The 26262-nt window shown below is 37.4% G+C and overlaps 1 protein-coding gene across 4 annotated transcripts in view; it reads right to left on the minus strand.

The window, feature by feature from the left end:
• SGK3 (serum/glucocorticoid regulated kinase family member 3) overlaps window positions 1-26262 on the minus strand; it is a 154229-nt gene that overhangs the window by 119830 nt on the left and 8137 nt on the right. The window contains exon 1 of one of the 4 annotated variants that reach the window (XM_049633665.1): window positions 21578-22175. The exons of the other annotated variants lie outside the window; for them this stretch is intronic. The gene's annotated coding sequence lies outside the window, so the exon portion shown is untranslated. Of the gene's footprint in view, window positions 1-21577; window positions 22176-26262 lie in introns of those variants that run through there. 4 annotated transcript variants of the gene reach the window in all.

Here is a 26262-nt window from a genome sequence, read left to right on the forward strand (position 1 = left end):
CAGTTTCCTCAGCTGTAAAATGGAGATAGTAATAGTATCTACCTCTTGTGCCTGAAACAAAGGAAGCATTCAGTTAGTATTAGCTATTTATTTTAGCGCTTTGTAATTCCTAGATCTTTTCCATCTAATATGATCACATTTGACCATCTCAGAAACTTGTGATTTCCCTATTCTTAAACATCGCACCTCCTTTCTTCTTTCCCTCAGCAGCGCCCTAGTCTCACTGCAAACTTATCTCCCTTTACATCTTTATCTCCATTAACATCTCCCACATCCCCAAACCCTGTGGTAAAGAACCTGGGCTCCCTTAGCCTTTAGTGACTTCCCCTTCTCTTTAAGGAAAAAACTACCTATATTTCTCTATAAACCAACTGTTGCACTCTTTCTCTGCCTGAAATGTTCTGTCCCCCTGGTTTTTGTTGGGGTAACCCCTACTGTTTCACTGAATTCATTTCATCTTCTCCTTGGCTTCTTTCTGACCAACTTCTGCAAACTAGGGCATGTCCCCTTTTGTGTTTGCACAGCCTCTTAAATTTATATCCTAAATTATCATATTATATAATAATTTTCTCTTTGCATTCTTATTTTTTACAACCTCAGAACCCAGCACAGAATCTAGTATGTAGAATAACCTAATGCTCCTGTTTGCCTGGGAGTGTCCTGAAAGTCCTGAATCCAAGGAAACCCCACAGTCCTGGGTAGATGGTCACCCTATTACACATTCATGTATTGAAATCAACAGGGTCCACACTTCCTGTCTTCTCTGTTCCTCTACTGTTCACTCTTCAACTCAATGTCCACCCTTCATCTCCCCAAACTGCTTTGACACTTAGCACAGTGCTCTCCTCATGGCCAAGTCTACTGGACACTTTATAGTCCCTCTTAGATTGACCTCTCAGTAAATGATATTTAGTAACCAGAGATTACTCATGTGGTATACCTGCTTTTTCTTTTAGTGAAGCAAGCCAGTATTAAAATATCGACATTTATTAAGTGCATGAGTATATGTGGATTCAAGGCACCGTCCCATGTGTTGTTTACATGGTTCTAAATGTCATGCCATACTTATGAGTTCATTAAAATAATCACAAGATGTGATCAAGGACTACTAAATGTTTTCTGAATAAGAAGTTTCCAGAAGTCATGACTCATGGAATTAAAAAAATATTTGAAGCAATGAGAAAAGCAGTTCTTCTTTTTTGTGAAATCCAAACAAGAAAACAGAATGGTATTCTCTTTAGGAAGAATCATAAAAAAAATCATAAAAAAATCCTGAAAGCTTTGAAAGTAGCTGTATTAAAAATTACCTATAAAATGAGTAAGTAAACAGGTACTTAAATTTACTGAGTATTTATTTTAAATCAAAGAACAGGTTTTTAAAAATATCTTAATAGTGAAAGCTTTCCCTTCCCCTTCTTAAGATTAACTATAAGATTAACTAATCCTATCAACGTAAATTGCCCAGGAATTGCCTGTTCACATATCCCTCTCTCTCTCTCACTGAACTCTAAGTTCTTTGAGGGCAAGATTGGATCTAGTTTCTTACTACATCTCCTGCACTTAGACAAATAGGTGCCTGGCCCATGGAGGGGCAAAAATAAATATCTTAAGTACAGAGGAAGGGAGGAAATCCTAACAGTGAGCAAATTTTAGTGGCGCCTGGGTGGCTCAGTGAGTTAAGTGTACAACTCTTGATCTCGGCTCAGGCCATGATCTCATGGATTACAGGATCAAGGCCCAAGTCAGGCTCTATGGTCACAGCACAGAGCCTGCTTGGGATTCTTTCTTTCACTCTCTCTGCCCCTCCCCCACTTGCATGTGCACACATGTATGTGCGTGCTTTCTCTCTCTCAAAATAAATAAATAAACTTTTTTAAAAAGTGAGCAAATTTTAGATAGTTGTAAAGCAAGGATTTTTCAGAAGAGAGGGCATTGTATGAGAAATTCACATAAATTCATTTGTAAAACACTTCCAGATATATAGAAAGGAAAGCATTGGCAATAAACACTAATTGTAAACTTGACACAACAGCCATTATTGACTCACTTTTCCTTGAATTTGTAGAAATTCAAATATCACAGTGAAAAAATTAATTCAGCATCTTACAGTCCATCTTATTTCCAGATGGTAGAAGATGTCCTGATCAAAGCAGGCTGAGTGAATATAAAATGCTTTTTTTGTCCAAAAATCAAGCAATCTGAAGGAAATTTTTTCACTGTTCATATTCAGACAATCTCTCTCTCTCTCTCTCTCTCTCTCTCTCTCACACACACACACACACACACACACACACACTACACACACACAAACCATTTCCAGGCAGTGGCTTATATTCAATTATTCAACTGGTATGTACCAGGACAATCATCTTGGGTTAATACATATTCAATAAAAATTAGCTATTATTATTATTAAGATTATATTCTGATTCCTGAAATTGACTATGTCTTTATCTCATATCTATATATCTATATCCCTACATCCATGTTTAAACGTATCTAAATAGTCTAGAATTCCTCACTTCCTGACTTTTCTGAATAAATCAACTATCTTTAATTCATTTATTTTTCCTAGAAAAATTGCTAAAATTGATACCATATTATCAAACCATTGATTTGAAATAATTTCTCTCAAATCTTCCTTAAATTCATTTTTTTTTTAAAGTAAGCTTCATGCCCAGTGCAGAGCCCAACACAGGACTTGAACTTATGATTTTTAGATCGAGATCTGAGCTGAGATCAAGAGTTAGTCGCTTAACCAACTGAGCCACCCAGGTACCCTTTCAAATCCTCCTAATTTCAAAGAAAACCAAATTGAAGTTTTCGTGAAATTCAGAAATTAAGCAATTGGTTTAGCAATTCCACTTTTGCTCATGTGCAACAAGGGACATGTATAAGAAGTCAATGTTTGTACTAGCTCCAAACCTAACAATGACCCAAAAGTCCATCAAGAGAAAAGTAGATAAGTAAATTGGGACAGTCATACAATGGAATATTACACAGAAATGAAAATGAATGAACCACATCTGTATACATCAACATGGATGAATGTCACCAACACTACTGTTAAAAGTATCAGGAGAGGGGCACCTGGGTGGCTCAGTCGGTTAAGCGTCCGACTTCGTCTCAGGTCATGATCTCGCGTCCATGGGTTCGAGCCCCGCGTGGGGCTCTGGGCTGATGGCTCAGAGCCTGGAGCCTGTTTCAGACTCTGTGTCTCCCTCTCTCTCTGCCCCTCCCCCGTTCATGCTCTGTCTCGCTCTGTCTCAAAAATAATAAATAAACGTTAAAAAAAAAATTAAAAAAAAGTATCAGGAGAAATTATTCCATTTATATAAGTTTCAAAGACAAAAAATTCAGCATTTACTGTTTAGAGATAAAAACAAATGTTGAAAAAATAATTTTACAATAAGTCAGGAGAATAATAAATACAAAATTTTGCCATAGTTAATTGGTGGATGGAGGGACATGAACTGAATTGCATAGGGTACATAGGGAATCTAATGTATTACTAGTATTCTATTTCTTAAACTGAGTGGTAGATAAATCGGGGTCTGCTTTAGTGTTATTCTTTATATTTTACACACTTGTGAATATTCTCTTATGTGTGTTTAATAATATGTTTAAAAAAGAGTATCTTACAAAAAATATTTTAAGCAATTCAAATCTAAGTCCACTGTATCCCTGGAATGTTAAGCCTTCTACTTTTTAACTAAAAAAGCATAAGTGGAGATTTTTGGTTTAATAAAAATATATCTGTAAAGCTATATATTATTTACCCTCAAAATTTAGTCTTCCAAATGCAAGAAACTGCCCATTAATAAAATGATAATTTTTCTATCAGATGAAACTAATCAAATTTTACCCATTTTGTTATATGTTGACCAAAGGTAGTTAATTTCAGAAACTGTATTATAGAATAATTTTCTGAATAATACAAAATGGATCCATCCCTTACCCTCTATTTTCTTTACCATTCTCTCATATAAGCATTCATACAGCTAGAATATCTAGTTAGACTTTTACTGGAAATAATTTAATAGCAAAATTAGAAATCCCTAATGGCCAACTCTGACATAATGGGTTTCAAATTGATGAGTCCACCATCTTTGCAAAGGTAACCCAGACAAATTGATGACAATAGCATGTAGGCAATTTTCAAAATTAAAATTGATGAGCCTGCTCCTTCTACTTGTCAGAGTAGAGAGTTTATTGATCTCAGTGATAGAGGGAAATGCAAGTCAAGGCAGAGCTGAACTGGTCCTGTGTGTCCCTAGTGCTAGTCAGGTCCAGGAGAATCGTGATGCTGGTGATACCAGGAACAGCCTGGACAAAATATGTCCCACAGGCAGGATGAGCCCAGCATATTTATAGTACATTAGCATAAAAAGGAAGAATCTATCAAGACTTGACATATTTATAAATTCCCCTAGGTAATACCCAAAGCCTGAGTAGCTTGGCAAAAAAATTATTTCAAAAATTTGGAATTCCCTCCAGCAATGTACTGTTGTTTTAATAGGTTGCTAATTCACCACAGACAGGATTAACTTTTTTAGAAAACTCTGAGCATAAATAGATACTACCTTAGTGGCAGTATGTTTTTGAATTCACCAAAACTATCTCCAAATTAAATCTTCTAAGAATCAGAAGAAAGGATCTGAATTATATAACTTCCTACTGTTAGTTTTGATTCAGCAGAACATCCTGAATAAGTAGGAGGAAAGTAGATGGAAAAGGCACTGAGCTAGATGCTTTACATACCTCAATAGAAGGAACTAACATTAATGGAGCCAAGCCCTGTGCAGAGGACTTCACATATTCTCTCATGTAATCCCCATAGGGACACCTTCTTAACTCCATTCTACAGAAGTGGACAATGAAACATTAAGTAACTTGCTCGGCACCGCTAGAATTCCTGGTGCTCTACTTGCCATGCTATGCTGTAAAACACATTGCATTATCTTTTGAGTGAGACTGAGCAAATCAAATCAATTAAAAAAAGTAATTGCTCAGTGGCTAAAAGTTTAAAAGATAAGAAGCTTTTTAACTTTATACTAAAATGGCACACATGTCAAGGAATTTTAAAATAGCGTGTAATACCATTCTTCCATAACATGGCACCATCTCAGGCTTCTCCAGCTTTCTTACTCCTCTAGACCTGGGCTTTCTAAAAAAGGCATTCTGTACTATTTACTCAAAAACACTATTTGGCTGTTTAAATTACTTGAAGATAGTCTTTTATTTGTAAGGAATTACTCTGTAAGAAATTTTACTGAAGTTACTGGGACGGAGAAACCATGGTCATGTGCTCAAAAAGAAAAAGAACACTAAAGTGAGGTTAGGGAATAAAACAGTCTATTTTAAAAGTAAACCTCACACCTCAATATCATGAGAACTAACAACTTTCACAAGGCCACCTTCAGCATGCTTCGTATTATGAATTGCCTCCCGATGTCATATTCTTGATATCTGAATTGGCAACAAGAGAACAACAAATACTGGCCTGCCAAAATCTAAAGTTAAAAGGGGTGGGGGAAAAGGGGAAACTTTGTTTTTTTAAAAAGAGAAACCACAAAAGGCAATTTAAAATCTATATAGCATTCTTGGGGCTCCTGGGTGGCTCAGTCAGTTAAGCATCCAACTCTTGATTTTGGCTCAGCTCATGACCTCATGTTTCATGAGTTCAAGCCCCATATCGGGGTCTGTGCTGGCAGTAGAGTCTGCTTGGGATTCTCTCTCAATCTCTCTCTCTCTCTCTCTCTCTCTCTCTCTCTCCCTCTGCCCCTCCTCTGCTCTCTCTCACTCTCTCTCAAAATAAATAAACTTTTTTTTTTAATTAAAAAAATTAGGGGCGCCTGGGTGGCTTGGTCGGTTAAGCGTCTGACTTCGGCTCAGGTCATGATCTCGCGGTCCGTGAGTTCGAACCCCGCGTCGGGCTCTGTGCTGACAGCTCAGAGCCTGGGGCCTGTTTCAGATTCTGTGTCTCCCTCTCTCTCTGCCCCTCGCCTGTTCATGCTCTGTCTCTCTCTGTCTCAAAAATAAATAAACGTTTAAAAAAAATTAAAATATTTACAGCATTCTTTCTATGCTCTCTGGAAAACAGTATGCCACTTAATACTTACACAAGGATTTCATCTACATAAATACATTAACAATTAATTAGGTCTCAACATGCCTGTGTAGAAGAAACATTAGCATATTCCCTGCAGTTTTAATAATGTATATGGAAAAATTTGTGAATTAAAAAGTTCAGTAAGGGATTTATCACTTTAAAATGTAGGTAGAAAGATGTTTCACCTCTTTCTCTCAGAAGTCACCTTAAAACAATAGGAAAACACAAGAGACACCAAACTCCATACTATATGAAGACAGAAAGCATAGGAAGGAGTGCTAAATTGGCAGAGAGGTTAGAAGGTGAAACGTGAGGGTCTGCAGAGGGGACACCAGGCAGGAGTGAGTCAACTTAACCTGTAGATGCCTTGAAAAGTCTCAGGATTTGGTGCAACAGGAAAGAGATGAGAGGCTTCTTATCTGAAAACGCTGAATGGTCCTTGAGAAAACAGCTGCTGAGAACGAAAGCTGTGATGGTCCCCATCAAAAAAGCTGGCTCACTTTTAACAAGTTCCACTCAGATACACAGAACCTTTATTCCATTTTTAATGTATTTTACATGTATTACTCTTTTTTTTTAATGTTTATTCATTTTTGAGAAAGAGAGAGAGAGAGCACAAGAGAAGGAGGAGCACAGAGAATTTGAAGCAGGCTCCACACAAAGCACAGAGCCCAATGCAGCAATCGAACTCACAAACCATTGAGATCATGACCTGAGCCAAAGCCAGACACTTAACCTACTGAGCCACCCAGGTGCCCTTGGTGTCCTACTCTTAAATGATCATCAGGGACTTAAGGAAAACTTCTAATATAAAGGACCAAAGAGAAAAGGAAAAAAATATGTGAACCAAACAAACTAGAATAAAAACAGGAAACAGAATGCTAGGAATAGACAAAAGTTTTTTAATCTACAAAAAAAAAAAACCTTCATAGATATAGAAAAATATGCATGGAACAAGAATAAGATTTTTTTCAATAAAATAATTTTTAAAAAGCATAATCAGACAATAAGAAAGAGTTACTGGAAAGTAGCAACGCTGCTAAAACAAAAAATTCAATAAAAAGGTTGGAAGATACAGCTGAGGGACTTTTACAGAAAGCAGAACAAAAATAGCAAGAGACAGACAACAGGAAAAACAGATAAGAAAATTAGAGGACCAATCCAAAAGACCAAACACACAACTAGTCAAAGACCTACAAAGAGAAAATAGTGAGGATGAAATTATCAAATAACTTTTACAAAACATGAACAACATAAATTCTATGTTAAGAATGTGCACTGAGTACTAGCACAATGGCTGAAGAGAGGACCTCACAAGGCAGATCACTGTAATATTTTAGAATAGAAAATATAAAAAGAAGATCTTAACAGCTCCAGAGAGGAATAAAGAGGTCACAAAGTTCAGGAATAAGAATGGCATGGTTTAAATGCCTCAGTGGAAACTAGAAGACAACAAAGTAATGCTTTTAAAAGTGTGAGGGAAGGGGCGCCTAGATGGCTCAGTTGGTTAAACGTCCAGGTCATGATCTCATGGTCTGTGAGTTCAAGCCCCATATCGGCCTCTGTGCTGACAGCTCAGAGCCTGGAGCCTGCTTTGGATTCTGTGTCTCCCTTTCTCTCTGCTCCTTCCCTGCTTGCACGCTCTCTTGCACTCTCTCTCTCTCAAAAATAAACATTAAGAATAATAATAAAAATAAAATAAATAGAAGTCTGAGGGAAAACAATTTTCAACCAGAGTTCTACAGGCAACCAATTTATTACTCAAATGTGAAGGTACAATGTTCACTAAGCTATCGGACTATGTGCTCTATCAAAATAACAGAATAAGCCACAAAAGAGGCAGCAAGGGATCCAGACCAGGTAAGAGGCAAAGAGAGTAAGAATGCTAGAACAAGCAATCCTAAAATTTGTATGGAACCACAAAAGGCCCCGAATAGCCAAAGTAATTTTGAAGAAGAAGACCAAAGCAGGAGGCATCACAATCCCAGACTTTAGCCTCTACCAGAAAGCTGTAATCATCAAGACAGCATGGTATTGGCACAAAAACAGACACATAGACAAACGGAATAGAATAGAAACCCCAGAACTAGACCCACAGAAGTATGACCAACCAATCTTTGACAAAGCAGGAAAGAATATCCAATGGAAAAAAGACAGTCTCTTTAACAAATGGTGCTGGGAGAAGTGGACAGCAACATGCAGAAGGATGAAACTAGACCATTTTCTTACACCATTCACAAAAACAAACTCAAAATGGATAAAGGACCTGAATGTGAAACAGGAACCATCAAAACCCTAGAGAAGCAAGCAGGAAAAAACCTCTCTGACCTCAGCCGCAGCAATTTCTTACTTGACACATCCCCAAAGGCAAGGGAATTAAAAGCAAAAATGAACTATTGGGACCTCATGAAGATAAAAAACTTCTGCACTATAAAGGAAACAATCAATAAAACTAAAAGGCAACCAATGGAATGGGAAAAGATATTTGCAAATGACATATCAGTCAAAGGACTAGTATCCAAAATCTTAAGAGCTCACCAAACTCCACACCCAAAAAACAAACAATCCAGCGAAGAAATGGGCAGAAAACATGAATAGACACTTCTCTAAAGAAGACATCTGGATGGCCAACGGCACATGAAAAGATGCTCAACGTCGCTCCTCATCAGGGAAATACAAATCAAAACCACACTCAGATATCACCTCACGCCAGTCAGAGTGGCTAAAATTAACAAATCAGGAGACTATAGATGCTGGCGAGAATGTGGAGAAACGGGAACCCTCTTGCACTGTTGGTGGGAATGCAAACTGGTACAGCCGCTCTGAAAAACAGTGTGGAGGTTCCTCAGAAAATTAAAAATAGATCTACCCTATGACTCAACAATAGCACTGCTAGGAATTTACCCAAGGGATACAGGAGTACTGATGCATAGGGGCACTTGTACCCCAATGGTTACAGTAGCAGTTTCAACAATAGCCAAATTATGGAAAGAGCCTAAATGTCCATCAACTGATGAATGGATAAAGAAATTGTGGTTTATATACACAATGGAATACTACATGGCAATGAGAAAGAATGAAATATGGCCTTTTGTAGCAACGTGGATGGAACTGGAGAGTGTTATGCTAAGTGAAATAAGTCATACAGAGAAAGACAGATACCATGTTTTCACTCTTATGTGGATCCTGAGAAACTTAACAGAAGTCCATGGGGGAGGGGAAGAAAAAAAAAGAGGCTAGAGAGGGAGGGAGCCAAAGCATAAGAGACTCTTAAAAACTGAGAACAAACTGAGGGTTGATGGGGGTGGGAGGGAGGGGAGGGTGGGTGATGGGTATTGAGGAGGGCACCTTTTGGGATGAGCACTGGGTGTTGTATGGAAACCAATTTGACAATAAATTTCATATTAAAAAAAATAAAAACAATTTACTATAAAAAAAAAGAGTGACAGGGGCGCCTGGGTGGCGCAGTCGGTTAAGCGTCCGACTTCAGCCAGGTCACAATCTCGCGGTCTGTGAGTTCGAGCCCCGCGTCAGGCTCTGGGCTGATGGCTCGGAGCCTGGAGCCTGTTTCCGATTCTGTGTCTCCCTCTCTCTCTGTCCCTCCCCCATTCATGCTCTGTCTCTCTCTGTCCCAAAAATAAATAAAAAACGTTGGAAAAAAAAAAAAAAAAAAAAAAAAAGAGTGACAGTCCAGCAGCAATCCAGATGGGAACTGGAGAATGGAAGACTCCCCAAGGAAATTCTCCAGAGGCAGAGAGAGAACTGGGAGATTCCACTTTGCTAGACTGAACCATAAGGGGAATTTTATGAAAATGCTATTAAAAGAATTTAGGAAGGATTAGAGACAAGTTCAAAGAAAATCAACACTTAAAATGAACAAAACACCCTAGATACGATACAAAGCAGAGAGGGTAGAATATTTAGAGCTCAAGTGATAAGTCCTTGTCATAAAGTAACATATAATCTAATTGGGGAGCCAATCCACAGATATGTTAACCAGTGTTGTTCAAATTTTTTTTTACCAAGAACTATTAGAAATATTTCTTACATGATGAGCCAGCATATATAAATATCTATAACAAAAGTACCATAGAACAATATCACCAGTATCCCCTGCTTTTTGAAACTTTGTGTTTACACCACTTTGCTTTTATGAAAAACCTACTTCAGTACCTGTTTTTGCTACCTGAAAGAAATCTGAAGAGGATTTTCGCTTTCACCAAAAAGGTGAAACACAAAAACCAAAAACCGCATTCAGCATTTGTTTTGCAGTGAGCCTTTATGGAGAAGGCACCCCTCAAGGAGCCACAGTGGCACCACCAAGTTCCCTGCCCAGAAACACACTCAGCATCTCAGCATCAAGCTATGCCAGCTTTGTACAGTGTCTGTGAGCATCTGAACTTTATCTGTGATTTATTTTGGGCATCCATTAGCAAGATACATCCTAAGGTATCAGAAAAGCCTAAGAGGTTAATTTTTGGATCTGGGAACTCTCAAAGTTTTTTGCCATATAAATTAATGGTAATTGCTTCTTTCCTTTACACTATTTTGGTTTATGAAAGTTTTCATAAGAACGCTCTACTTTTGGATAGTGGAGAAAACCTGTACTCCTTTTGATATACAACATATTTTGATATTTTCTATTGTGGTCTATTTTATTCCATGTTTTAAAATGCTGATCACAATCCACTAAATTGACTTCACAAGTCACTAATGGGTTGCAACCCACATTTTTTAAAAGCACGGCAAAAGACTACAGTATGTTTTATTGAAAACAAAAAAGAAAACACTTCTGGAGAATTGGAGGAGGCAAGAAGGAAAGCAAGAAAATCAGAGACTTGATAGAAAAAGGATTGGAAATGAGTTTTCAAGAAAGGATAATTTTATAGGCAGTGAAAGGGAAGGAAGGCGGCTATTCCAAGTGAAGAGAAGGTTAAGTAAAGGCTCAAAAGCAGGAAACAGGGTGTGCAAAAGGTATGGCAGAGCAAAGAGTAAGTTCAGATGAAGGAGACAAATAGAAAATAGAGATAGGGAGGCAGATTAAAGACTAAGCACAAAAGGCTAGACAACTATGCTGAGGAGCCTAATGTTATTCTGATGGCCATGGAAATCCAAGGAGTGGATCCAAGGAAATGTTTCAAGGGGATTAGGGGGTGTTAGCAAATTACAGTGATGTTTCTACTATCTCAGTGTGACTTAGTAATTTTGTATGCATAAATTACATAAATTAAAGGCAACATAGTACGTGACTAGAAGCTGAGCAGTAAAAGCAGCTTATTTTATCCATTCTGATTTATTTTTCTTTTAAAAAATTTTTTTAATGTTTATTTATTTTTGAGAGGGAGACACACACAATGTGAGTGGGGGAGGCACGGAGAGAGGGAGACACAGAATCCGAAGCAGGCTCAAGGCTCTGAGCTGTCAGCACAGAGCCCAAGCGGGGCTCAAACTCACGAGCCTTCAACCTGTAATGCACAGCCCATTGACTGTCACCAACCTAGAAGTCAATGAGCCTAAGAAGCCTTCTCTGATCCTATATAGCTGGGTTAAATGCTCTTGCTGTGAACTTGGGCTCCTGGGGCACTTCTCCTGTTCTAGCACTTTCTACCCTGAATTATAACTTTTTGCCTTCACAATTACACCAGAATCTCCATGAGGGCAGAGGTTATGTTGATTTTGATGATCACCAAAGCCTCATCCACTATTCCAGTGCCTAGCCCATAGTGAGCACTCAATAAATATTTAATGAATACAAAGTTTTTGTTTAGTGTACCAACATATAACTTTAAAGTCTATACCCTGATGTTAATGTCTAGATTTGGAAAGCCAAAATCTGCTTTAAGTAGAACTGGACAGCGACATGCAGAAAATGAACCTGGACCACTTTCTTACACCATACACACACAAAAAAACTCAAAATGGATGAAAGACCTAAATGTAAGACAGGAAGCCATAAAAATCCTCGAGGAGAAAGCAGGCAAACACCTCTCTGACCTCGGCCACAGCAACTTCTTACTCAACAAGTCTCCAGAGGCAAGGGAAACAAAAGCAAAAATGAACTATTGGGACCTCATCAGAATAAAAAGCTTCTGCACAGCAAAGGAAACCATCAGCAAAACTAAAAGGCAACCGACAGAATGGGAGAAGATATTTGCAAACGACATATCAGATAAAGGATTAGTATCCAAAATCTATAAAGAACGTATCAAGCTCAACACCCCAAAAACAAATAATCCAGTGAAGAAATGGGCAAAAGACATGAATAGACGCTTCTCCAAAGAAGACATCCAGATGGCCAACTGACACATGAAAAAATGCTCCACATCACTCATCATCAAGGAAATACAAAACCACAATGAGATACCACCTCACACCTGTCAGAATGGCTAACATTAACAACTCAGGCAACAACAGATGTTGGCAAGGATGTGGAGTAAGAGGATCTCTTTTGCACTGTTGGTGGGAATGCAAGCTGGTGCAGCCACTCTGGAAAACACTATGGAGGTTCCTCAAAAAATTAAAACTAGAACTACCCTATGACCCAGAAATTGCAGTACTAGGTATTTATCCAAGGGATACAGGTATGCTGTTTCAAAGGGACACATGCACCCCAATGTTTACAGCAGCACTATCCAAAGTATGGATACAATAGCCAAAGTATGGAAAGCGCCCAAATGTCCATCGATGGATGAATGGATAAAGCAGATGTGGTATGTATAAATATAATGTGTGTGTGTGTGTGTGTGTGTGTGTGTGTGTGTATTCTTTTTGATTGCCGAGCAATACTCCATTATACATATATATATATATATATATATATATATATATATGTATGTATATGCTCCTTTGTGAGCATACATGTATATATATAAAATGGAGTATTACTCAGCAATAAAAAGAATGAAATCTTGTCATTTGCAACTATGTGGATGGAACTAGAGGGTATTATGCTAAACGAAATTAGTCAGAGAAAGACAAATATCATATGGTTTCACTCATATGAGGACTTTAAGATACAAAACAGATGAACATAAGGGAAAGAAAGCAAAAATAATATAAAAACAGGGAGGGAGACGAAACATAAGAGACTTCTAAATATAGAGAACAAACAGAGGGTTGCTGGAGCAGTTGTGGGAGGGGGGATGGCTAAATGGGTAAGGGGCTTAAGGAATCTACTCCTGAAATCATTGTTGCACCATATGCTAACTTGGATGTAAATTATAAAAAATAGATTATATTTTAAAAAGTTTATTTATTTTGAATGAGACAGAGAGTGTGAGAGCAGGGGAGGGGCAGAGAGAGAGAGGGAGAGAGAGAATCCCAAGCAGTCTCCATGCTGTTAGCATGGAGGCTGATGTGGAGCTTGAACTCACAAACTGTGAGATCATGACCTGAGCTGAAATCAAGAGTCAGACACTTAACCAATTGAGCCACTCAGGCGCCCCTCAAAAAAAAAAATTTAAAGGGGAACCTGGTGGCTTAGTCAGTTGAGTGTCCAACTCTTGATTTTGGCTCAGGTCACAATCCCAGGGTCATGGGATCAAGCCCTGAGTCAGGCTCCTTCGTGAGCATGCAGCCTGCTTAGGATTCTCTCTCTCTCTCTCTCTCTCTCTCTCTCCTCTGCCCCTCCCTCCTGCTCACACACATGCTCTCTCTCAAAAGAAAATAAAGTAAAAAAAAATTTTTTTTAAATAAAAGAAAATCACCTTTTAAGCTCAAAATGTTGTTTATGGCCTACTACCTCAGATGAAATGAGGTACTTCTTGCTTTCTACCTGTAAAAGTAAGTCTGGGGGCGCCTGGGTGCCTCAGTCAGCTAAGTGTATTTCAGCTTGGGTCATGAACTTGAGGTAGCGGGATCAAGCCCCACGCTGGGCTCTGAGCTGATGGCGTGACACCTGCTTGGGGGTCTCCCCACCCCCCCACCGTGCACTCTCTCTCAAAATAAATAAATAAACAATTTTTTTAATGTTTATTTTTGAGAGAGAGCACAAGCTATGGAGGGGCAGAGAGATCCAAAATAGCTTCGATGCTAATTTTTTTTTTTAATTGTTTATTCATTGGTGCACCTTGGTCGCTCAGTCAGTTGAGTGTCCTACTTCAGCTCAGGTCATGATCTCCTGGTTCCTGAGTTGGAGCCCCATGTCAGGCTCTGTGCTGACAGCTCAGAGCCTGGAGCCTGCTTCAGATTTTGTGTCTCCCTCTCTCTCTGCCCCTCCCCCACTTGAATTCTGTCTCTCTCTCTCTCTCTCTTAAAACTAAACATTAAACAAGTAAAAAATTTAAAAAAAGAGAAATTGTTTAAAAAAAAAGTCTGAAAATCAATATGGTCCTTCAGGATATGGCTAGCTCTGGTGGGTCCTAGAAAGACTTAAGAGCAAATGCTGACCAGGGTAGTATACAATTACCCAACAAATATACAGTCTTCAACACAATCACTTACTTTCTTTCTCCAAGCGACCCAAACTTTATATTTTAATGATTAGAAGTCCATGAGAAGAGACTTCATTACACATATACAAGATCCTTGTCACTGAGGATTTGAGAAATCTGTCATTTTAAGAGAACTGTGTGCCTGATAGATCCTTCTGCTTCTGTAACATACTTGCACAATAAACCATAATGACTCATAACCACCATCCATTACCTTAGTGTTTTGTAACTTGTTTTCCACTTTTCCCTCCTTTTAAAACTGAACCTAAGGCAATGTACACAGAATTATGATAAATGAACTTTAATAGTAAGAGCTTAAAATTACAAAAGAGAAAAACCCAGAGTATATTTTGGATGGCTTGCCTCCTGGTTTTTCCATTAAAACTTAAATGGACATTTAAAGTGTACTGTATTCTTTTAATGGAGGTGAAAAAATAGTTTTGGTTGTCATAATTTAACAATTCTTTTTATCTAAAAAAATTTAATGTTATTTATTTTTGAGAGAGAGAGAGAGAGAGAGAGAGAGAGAGCTGTCAGCACAGAGCCTGACATGGGGCTCAAACCCACAAAGCAGGAGATCATGACCTGAGCTGAAGTCAGATGCTTAACCAACTGAGTCACCTAGGTGCCCCAATTTTAACAATTCTTAAACAATGATGTTGTATATTGTTTTGATATGATTTTGAATCCACCTGCTTGTGACATAAATGAACCTATTTGTAAGAGGAAGGTAAGGAGTAAAGAGTAAAGTTCATAAAGAGTAAAGTTGGTGTAAGTTATGTCAGGATTTCATCATCTCATCCATTATCATTGATAATTACTCCATAGCTCAGCTGCTGAGGACCCTGCTTGGGCTTATCAATAAAAACACATGAAGAAGCAACTATGGCAAGTGGACATTTAGACTATAAATACCCAGAGTCTGTAAGGACTATCTGAGTGTATTCAGTCTGGCAAGACTACTCTTTGCCGATATAAATAGCTCTCCCAAGACCTCGGGGGCACTGGACCCTGGTGTGGTAAAGGCAACTGTTTTATCGGCAGCGGTGAAAACTGTGCAGTCGTCCCAAGAAGAACATCTTTCCGATCAACATCAGTGCCACTGTTCCTTACCAACATGCTCTAGGAACAAAGGACTTTCACTTTTGCTCTGACAGTTTAATGTCAGCTCTCAGTTGGCTGAGCTGTCTCTCCTGAGTACCGACTATATAAAAGTATATACCTCAACTAAATTTGGACTTTATTTCTTTTATCATCCCTTGCCTGGAACAATAGTGTGATTCATCTACCATTATTTGGGATATGTTATTTCTTTATTGGTTTATTAAGAGACATTATCCTGTATGCTATTGGCTTATGAAATTACTACAGTGAACCTACATTAAATAAATTGCTGGTGTTAACCTTAAAATAAAACTTCCAGTTATTTTATCAGCAAAAGATGGGTTTATCTGGGAGTAAAAGAGAACTGCAAGCCAGAACAAGTAAGCTACAGCAAAAGGACAGACAAGTCCAGAGAGGGCTCACAGGCTCTTGTAATAGAGAAAGAGGGTAAGTTGGGAAGGCAGTTATAAAGAAAGAATTTCATTAGTGCAAACTGGGAACTGGAAGTATAGTGGATTTTCATTGGCTAAATTGTGGCTGTTTCTCATTGGCTGAGTTTTTGGGAGAGAGCCACATAAGCCTTTCTTCCTTCTGTTAATAGTAAAGTAGTAGCCACATGCAAGGTCTATCTCTTTCTGTTGGGTCTGCAGTTGACTACAAGTGTGGGTGTGAGAGTTCCACCTGTCCCCATTTTAGTGAGGTTTCCCATTATTTAAAAAAAATTTTTTTTAAGTTTACTTTTTTTGAAAGTGAGAAAGAGAGAGGGGAGCATGCATGCACTTGCGTTGGGGGAGAGAGGGAGAGATAAAGAACCCACGGTAGCGTGGAGCCTGACATGGAGCTCGACCCATGAACCAGAAGACCATGACTTGAGCCAAAATTGGGTGCTTAAACAACCGAGCCACCCAGGCGCCCTGAGGTTTCCCATTATTAATTTTCTCACTGGCAAAGACAAACTCAGTCTCTGAGCATAATTTGCCTCTCAAAACAAAAACAATGTACTACGATATTGTGATTTATATGAAGAAATACATATATTATTTGGTCTTTATCAGTTTCTGGCAGAGCTCCTAAAACCCTCATAAGTGACAAAAATCATAAGGGTGAAACAGGTGTCTTTTGTCATTCATATAACAAGCCTGTCTCAATCACACCTGAGTTTATGTTAGTGAGGTGATTTCTGGAAAACCCCTAGGTAATTTAAGGATAGGGACTGGTTGCCAGGGGAACCAATCTGATTAGATCAGAGGGATGGACCTTTCAGTCCCACCCACCCCCACCCCTGGGGAGGGGAATGGGGCTGGAGGTTGAATAAATCACCAGTGGCCAATGATTTAAGCAACTATGCCTACATAATGAAACCTACGTAGAAAACCAAAAAGATGGGATCAGAAAGCTTCCGTCTGAATTGGTGCACACAGAGATGTGGGAGAGTGGTGCACCCCTGACTGAGGGCATGGAAGTTCCCTCATCCCTTCCCACACACCTTGCCCCAAGCATCTCTTCCATCTGGCTGTTCCTGAGTTACAGCTTTTATAATAAACTGGCAATCTAGTAAGTTAACTGTTTTTCCTGAATTCTGTGAGCCACGCTAGCAAATTAGTCAAACCTGAGGAGGGAATCGTAGGAAATTTATAGCCTGTCCTTCAGAAGCACAGGTAACCAGCTGGCCTTGCAGTTGTCAACAGAAGGGGGCGGGACGACAGTTCTATAAAACTGAGCTCTTAATCTGTGGGATCTCCAGACAGTGTCAGGATTGAGTTAATTTGTAGGACACACCCAGCTGGTGTCTCAGAATTGCTTGGTGTGTGAAAAACTGCCATACATTTATAACCAGAGGACAGAATTGTTCAGGGTATTTCATGTAAAGGAAAACAAGAGTTTTTTCCTTCACAACTACATGAATATGAATCCATACAACATTTTGTTTTTTTAAAAAACAAAAATGACCAAACATACTAATTCATTATCTAACAGTCACACCATACATCAACATTTCAAAATGGTAAAAATGCTCCCAAAATTTACCGTATCATTAATTTTTTTTACTAGAAATCACACAGATCAGAAAATGTTAACAAAAAGCAGCGACAGTTTCTGTAACAGCTTTGCATGATCTGAGCCACACTTCCCACCTACATTTCACTCTCCTACAGTGTATTCCACCAGTACATTTTAGAACTTTCGCAAATTAAGTTAGAAGTTCTTGTTCACCTCAATTCATCTCTGGTGAATGGCTGTGTGGAACTCCTAATTTAAGTACAACTGAATTACTGTTCTCTGATTAGTGTGGAATAATTCTTGGATTCATGGCAATGCCAGGCTAAATGACACTGTAAAGAAACCCTTTGTTTTCAAATAAATCAGTGGTTGGTTTTAGATAATGCTATAAAGAATCTTATTCATGTAGTGTACCCTAGTTAAAATTGTAAAAGTTGAAAACAACAACAAAACTTCCACCTCTATTTAAAAAAATAATCTTTATTTAAAGCTTTTTTTCTCTATATGGATTTAATAGAACCATAGAATTTTAGAGGTAGAAGGAAATTTGAGTAATTTACAATCAAAGAAAATCAAGTGACTTGCTAAGGATCCCTTAATAAGTTAGTGGCAGATCTAGCACTGTAACTGGGGCTTTCTAAATTCCTCAGCCAAAGCTATTAAGTATTATAGAATATTATGGATAGGTTAATATCAGCCAACATTTATCACATTCCTACTTTGTGCCCTTTACTATGCCAAACATTTTTACATCTATCATCACTTTCCTAAATCAGCTCATAAGATTTTTATTTTTATTTATTATTTTATTATTTTTTTTTAATGTTTATTTATTTTTGAGAGAGAGAGAAAGACAAAGCATGAGCAGGGGAGGGGCAGAGAGAGAGAGGGAGACAAAGAATCTGAAGCCAGCTCCAGGCTTCAGGCTGTCCGCACAGAGCCTGAAACGGGGCTTGAACCCACGAACCATGATATCATGACCTGAGCTGAAGTCAGACACTTAACCAACTGAGTCACCCAGGTGCCCCTAGATTTTTAAAACACTTAATAAAACAATCAAATTCATTCCTTTAGTCATTTGGTGTTCCAGAGAATATTGCCACATGATCTAAATGGAGAGAGAAAATTCAATTACTGTAATAAGTATAGTACTGAAGAGCATGTGCTCCAATGACACACTTCACTCAGAAATTTCCCTCCCAGGGTAGATATAGATTTAGAAAATCTAGGAATGCATTTCTGTGTACTGGCCTCTTTGCCAAGGACCTAAAAAGACTTCTGCAGCTATGTTCTCCCTCTTAATCCACTGCTGTACTTTTTCCACTATTACATTCTTTTTGATTCTTCTGTAGCTACTGTTTGTTCTTCAATCTATCTAACCACTGTCGTCTCTGATAATCCAAAAATCTGGATAATCTAGAAATAATGTAGAATTTTTCCTCTATGTTCTGACCCTCACTCTTTATCTACTTAGGCCAAATGGCCTTCCAAAATGGTCACTGTTGGATAACAGGATTCATTAAATGAGAGATCATTCTAACTACAGTTTTTAAAAAAAACAAACAACACTAAAATGTGGGTATAATTTCAAAACAATAGTTTATTTGTAAAATGCAGAATAATTCCTATATGTGCTGCAAGGCAAGTAAAATTATATTGTCTTCACAAGTACATGATGCTTTAAGGAAAAGAATTTACTGGTATTCATACATTTATACATTTTAAAAATTGCCTCTATTAACTGAATTTCACATAGCCTTTCTACCACTGCGAATTTTGAAATGTGTATTTCATAGAATTCTTGTAGGTGCAGATCAAAAAATGTTACCATTGAAAATTAAAAATAAGAAAATTCAACTATATACCAATTCTGCTTAGCGTGAACATGTGGGTTACATTTGTTAACATTTTTTGGAGCAGTCACCTCCACCACACGTTAGCAATAAATTCTTAGTTCCTAATAGGTAAGTTGATCAAATAAGACTGTTGATTCATTTGAGATGAGATGAGTGTCAATACTGTTTGAAAAAATATTTCAGTGCACTTTACTAGCAAATTCTATCACAAAGATAAAAAAGAATCATGGACCTGAGAAAATAGCACTGAACTTAAGTTACATTTAAATTTTAACATTAAAAAGTAATGAAAGTAAATAATTAAATTTTTTTTTTTATTTTAGAGAGAAAGAGTGAGAGCAGGGGAGAGGGACAGAGGGAGAGAGAGAATCCCAAGCAGTCTCCGCACTCAGCATGGAGCCCGACACAGGACTCCAGTGTGCTGAAAATAAATAATTTTTAAATTTAATTTTGTTTAAATAGCCCACTAAAACAACATTATAAGTTTGCATTTCAGTCTTTTATCTTGATAGTAAGTTTTCACATCTATACTAATATAAATCATTAAAATGCTTTAATGGGAACATCTCAGCAGAATATCAATAAGGAAAGAGAAGACATGAACACTAGACACCAATGAGACCTACTAGACATACATAGAACATTTCCAACAACAGAAACAAAATACACAATCTTCTCACATATACATGAAGCATTCTCTAGGGGAGCCCATATATTTGGCCATAATAAGGCCTCATTAAATTTTAAAAGACAGCAATCATACAAATTATGTTCTCAGACAACAATGAATTTAAATTAGAAAGCAATAACAAGAGGAAATTTGGTAAATTCACAAATATGTGGAAATTAAACAACACATTCTTAAGTAACCAAGGGGTCAAAGAAGAAATCACAAGAGAAATTAGGAAACACTTTCAGATAAATGAAAATGAAAACACAACATACCAAACCTTCTAGAATTCAACGAATATAGTGTTCAGAAGGAATTTTATAGTTGTGAATGCCTACATTAAAAAGATCTCAAATTAGGGGCGCCTGGGTGGTGCAGTCGGTTAAGCGTCCGACTTCAGCCAGGTCACGATCTCGCGGTCCGTGAGTTCGAGCCCCGCGTCAGGCTCTGGGCTGATGGCTCGGAGCCTGGAGCCTGTTTCCAATTCTGTGTCTCCCTCTCTCTCTGCCCCTCCCCCGTTCATGCTCTGTCTCTCTCTGTCCCAAAAATAAATAAAAAACGTTGAAAAAAAAAAAAAAAAGATCTCAAATCAATAGCCTAAACTTCCACCTTAAGACACTAGAAAAAAAAGAGCAAGCTAAACCCAAAGCAAACAAAAGGAAGGAAGTAATAATGACTACAGTAGAAATCAATGAAATAGAGAACTGAAAAACAATAGAGAAAACCAAAAGTTGGTTCTTTGAAAAAAAAAAATAACAAGATTGGTAAACCTTTAACCATACTGATCAAGAAAAGACTCATTAGTAAAATAAGGAATGAATGGGAGCGAATTAGATCACCTAGATGAAATGGACAAATTTGTAGGAAGGAAAAAACTACCAAAACAAACTAAAGAAGAACTGGAAACTAAATAGATATATATATAGAGGTGCCTGGGTGGCTCAGTCAGTTAAGCGTCCAACTCGACTTAGGCTCATGTTATGCCAGACTCCTTGCTGGGTGTGGAGCCTTGCTTAAGATGCTCTCTCCCTCTCTCTCTGCCCCTCCCCCTCTCATTCATGTATGCACCGCTCTCCCTTTCTCTCTCTCAAAAAAATAGATATATAACAAGAGATTGAATTAGCAATTAAAAAATATATATATCCCACAAATAAAAGCCAAGGTCCAGATGGCTTTGCTGGTGAATTCTACCAAAAGCTTAAAGAAAAATTAATATCAATCTTTCACCAAATCTCACCTCCTCCTAAAGAAAAAGAAGAGGAAGGAACTCATTCAAGGAGGCCAGTATTACCGATACCAAAACCAAAGATATCAGAAGAAAATTACAGATCAACATAGTGCAAAAATTCGCAACAAAATACCAGCAAACCAGATTCAGCAACATATAAAAAGGATTATATACCTTGACCAAATATGATTTATCCCAGGGATGAAAAGTTGGATTAACATCTGAAAAATAATCAAATGTATTACTGTATTAACAAAATAAAGGACAGAAACTACACAATCATTTCAACAGAGGCAGAAAAGGCACTTGAAAAATCTAACACTCTTTAATGATAAAAACATAGCAACTAAGAAGAGAATGTCCTCAAGCTATTAAAGGGCATCTACAAAAAACCCACAGCTAACATCATGTGTAATGAGGAAAAACTGGATGCTCTTCTCCTGATATAAGAAATAAGACAAGGATATCAACTCTCTTCATTTATGTTCAATGTTGTACTGGAGGTTCTAGTCATAGCAATCAGGCAAGAAAATATTTGTAAAAAACATTCAGATTGATAAGGAAGAAGTAAAACTATATGTGCAGATAATATAATCTTATATATAGAAAATCCTAATGAATCCACCAAAAAATGATTCAAACTAATTAAGTTCAGCAAGATTAAAGAATACAAGGTCAATGATTAAAAATCAATTGTACTAACATAACATTATGTCAATTGTACCTCAATAAAAAAAAATTAATTTTATTTCTATATAGTAGCAATGAGCAAACATAAAATGAATTAAGAAAACAATTTCATTTACAACAGTATCAAAAAGAATGAGATACTTAGGAATAAATTTTCAAAACAAAGCAGAAGACTTATACACTGAAAACTACAAAACATTGTTGAAAAATCATAGACTATCTTAATAAATGGAAAAATGACCCACGTTCATGGATGTGAACACCAAATATCATTAAGATGGTAATACTCTCCAAATTGAGCTACAGATTCAATCAAATCCCCATCAAAATCCTAGTTGTCATATTTTGATAAATCGATAAGCAGATTCTTTTTAATTTTTAATGTTTATTTGAGAGAGAGAGAGAGAGAGAGAGAGAGAACACAAGCGGGGGAGGAGCAGAGAGATAGGGAGACACAGAATCCGAAGCAGGCTCCAAGTTCTGAGCTGTCAGTACAGAGCCCGACACAGGGCTCGAATCCACAAACCATGAGATCATGACCTGAGCTGAAGTTAGATACTTAACCGACTGAGCCACCCAGGCGCCCCAACAAGCAGATTCTAAAATTCATATGAAAATACAATGGACCCCAAATAGTGCAATCTTGAAAAAGAACAAAGTTGGAGGACTCACACTTTCTGATTTTAAAACTTACTAAAAAGCCACACTAAGCTAATTAAGACAGTGTGACACTGGAATTAGAATAAAAATGAGAGTATAGAAATATACCTTTACATTTATGGTCAATTGACTTTTTACATGGATGTCAAGATAATTCAATGGGAAAAGAATATAAAATTTTTTTATTTTCCTTAAGTATTACATATAACAGACTCCGGAGTATGCTGTGGGTAGGCTTATTCTGTCCTCTTTATTCACTGTCTGTGAACTCTTACTTCTTTTTAAACCTTTCTTGAATTTCCTCAGTATCTTTCCTATCATCTTTGCCCATCATATAAATACCTCAGATAACAGAATAATATGAATTGAGACCTAAAATGTTTTTTTCATTCTTACTTGTGAGCTCATCCAGTAACTGCCAAGACACATGATATACCTACCTTAGCTAACATCCCTCAAAGATTAGCATGATAGATTGTACCTGCTATATCTCCAAATTTATATAAGTGGTTGCTGATTATCATCGTTAAGGGATTTTAGACAACCATTTCTTAGAGTTGGCAAAGTTCACCAGGCATTGGTTGCTAACAGTAGGAGTTTAATACCTCTGCAGATTCCAACATAAGGCGTTCAAAACCTCTAGGTTTGGGATTTAACCCATTCAGTAATTAAATTTAGAACTTTAAGCTCTTTTTCATTAAGAAATATATTATATTTAAGACATTTTCAGTAAGCTTTCTCCTTGAAGTCAGGCACCAGTTACTAAATTAAAAAAAAAAAAAAAACGTAATCTCAGAATAATAAAGTAAAACTGAAAAGCCAGTCTTCAAACTCATTTAACTACTACCTCAACAGCAGATGGTAATCTGAGTTATCTGTAAATCATTTCTGTCTGTTCTTTCAGATGAGGGGTTTGAGCAGAGTCGGCCTTTAACCCCTTCTCAAAGGCAGAGGAGATCTCCTGGTAAATCCAGGTAGATGTGTTCAGATCAGCACTGTCCTGTGTTGCCTACATATAGCTACCTTCAAAACCTCACTGAGCCCCAATTTGCTCATCTGTAAAATAAAACTAGTCACCTGCTCCCCAGAGTTATTCTAAGTATCTAATAAAATAATGTCTGAAAGCACCCAACACGTGGTAGATACTCAACAATATTCCTTTCTCTTTGCTCTCCACAAAGTAAAATACAGGTCATAAATGGCAAAAACTAAAAAAAAAAATTCTGATGAAAGAAACTATTTGGCTTAGTGTGTGCTGAAAAGAGCAGAATTATCTAAATACTAAAAGTAAATCAAACTTTATTTTCTACAAGCATCAAACTCATACAATCTTAAGTAGGTAAATTATAATCATGATGATAAGATACAAGATACCATGGGGGGAAAATCAACTAATTTTCCACTAATTATGTTGGTATTATCTAATCATTTTATTAGGAAACAATGGAGTATCCAGTTGGCAGAATACTGCAGACATTTTCAGTTAAATGATTCAGCGAATAAGCCAACAATAACTTAAGATTTGGCTGCATTTGCAGTATCAGGATTTCCTAAGGGAAGGCTTAATAATGAATCTTAGCCACCACACTTGAGAGAGCAGAAGGGAACAGGTCAAGATGCCCGCAAAATACTATTAGTCCTTTGAGACTAGACTACAAAAGGATTCTTTTAAAAAAGATTTAAAAGAACAACTTTTTTGAGAGAGACAAATCAAAAAACACTCTTAATTATAGAAAACTGATGGTTACCAGAGGGGAGGTGGGTAGGAGGATGCATTGAATAGGTAAAGGGATTAAGGAATGTATTTGTTGTGATGAGCACCAGTGATGTATGGAAGTGATGAATTGCTCTATTGTACACCTGAAACTAATATTACACTGTATATTAATTGGAATTAAAATTTTTAAAATAAAAATATAAAATTGTGTTATTGGACATATGGAAAAGGGAAAACAGAAAAGGGTAGATCTATTTTCTGTAAGTCAGGAAACCCATAGACATGATTTTTTTTTTAATTAAAAAAAAATTTTTTTTAAAGTAGGCTCCACACCCAGCATGGAGCCCAATGCTGGGCCTGAACTCACGACCCTGAGATCAAGACCTAAGCTGAGGGGCACCTGGGAGGCTCAGTCGATTAAGCGTCCAACTTAGGCTCTGCGCATGATCTTGCGGTTCGTGAGTTCAAGCCCTGCATCAGGCTCTGTGCAGACAGCGCAGAGCCTGGAGCCTGCTTCAGATTCTGGGTCTCCTTCTCTCTTTGTCCCTCCCCTGCTCATGCTCTGTCTCTCTCTCTCTCTCTCTCAAAAATAAACATTAAAAAAAAAAAACACTAAGCTGAGATCAAGAGTCAGACACTTAGCTGACTAAGCCACCCAGGTGCCCCCCATAGACATGATTTTAAAAAGGATTTTTATAGTGGGCTATATATTCACACGATTCTAACAAGAGTATACAAAAGATACACCGTGAAAAGTCTGCTTCCCATCCCTGCCCCTACCCACACAGCTCTCATCACCCAATCCCACTTGATAAAGTGTTAATTTCTTAAGTAGCCTTCCAGAGTCTGTCTGTGCTTAAGACAAGCAAAGCAAAAATATATTCTTATCCTTTACTTGTTTTTCTACACAAAAGTAGCAATTTATAATACCATTCTGCATTTCAAAGGCAAATTTTTAATCCTAAATGTCAAATAAAAGCAACAAATAAATCAACAGGTCAAGGACTTTTGTTCACACTTGAGTGGACTTTTAAAAGGAGGAACATAAATGATGTTAATGTCAATGGGAATCAGAAATAAAGGAAATCCAAAGGAGGAAACAAAATTCAAGGAGAAAAGGGGGCACAGCCTTATTAATCTCTTTAAAAATGTTCTCTGATAAAACACAAGTATCTTATCTTTCATTAATTAAAAAGAAATCATTTCCTTATAGACAAAAAAAAAAAAAAATTAACCAAATATTCATGAGAAGAGAAAAGAGAGAGGAGGGATAAAAGGAGATCAATCAGAAAAGAGAGCTACTTGTGTCAGAATGCATTAAATGCCAAGTATGCACACATAGAACTACAAAAATAAGAACCACTTTTTTAAATTCTAGCAGTCTCAATTTCTGAATGTTTACTAACCTAGCTCAAATAAGCAAATGACATAGTACTTTCATGTTTAAGCCATCATCAATTTTAGCATCATGTTGTTTGAAAGCTGAATAAAAATGTCTTTTCACAACCTTTTTCATTCATATTTATGAAAATAATAGGCCTTTACTCTCAGTGTAGCTATTAAGCAGCTATTGTCTTGGTGTGGAGCTCCTCAAAACACCTCGCCAAAGCACTTTTACAGCTGAGCTGAAGATGGTATAAAGTCAGCTACCTGGGCCTGCCTTGAGAGACTCTCCAGTGGCAACCTATCATTCTTGTAACCAGTATTGCTTCTTCTCTGACTCCCAAGGATCAAAGGCTGATCTATGCTTCTCACCAATGCATATCTCTGCTGATGCAAATCTGGAAGGAAA

Source organism: Panthera uncia, chromosome F2 (assembly GCF_023721935.1).
Source record: "Panthera uncia isolate 11264 chromosome F2, Puncia_PCG_1.0, whole genome shotgun sequence".
Classification (NCBI taxonomy): Eukaryota; Metazoa; Chordata; class Mammalia; order Carnivora; family Felidae; genus Panthera; species Panthera uncia.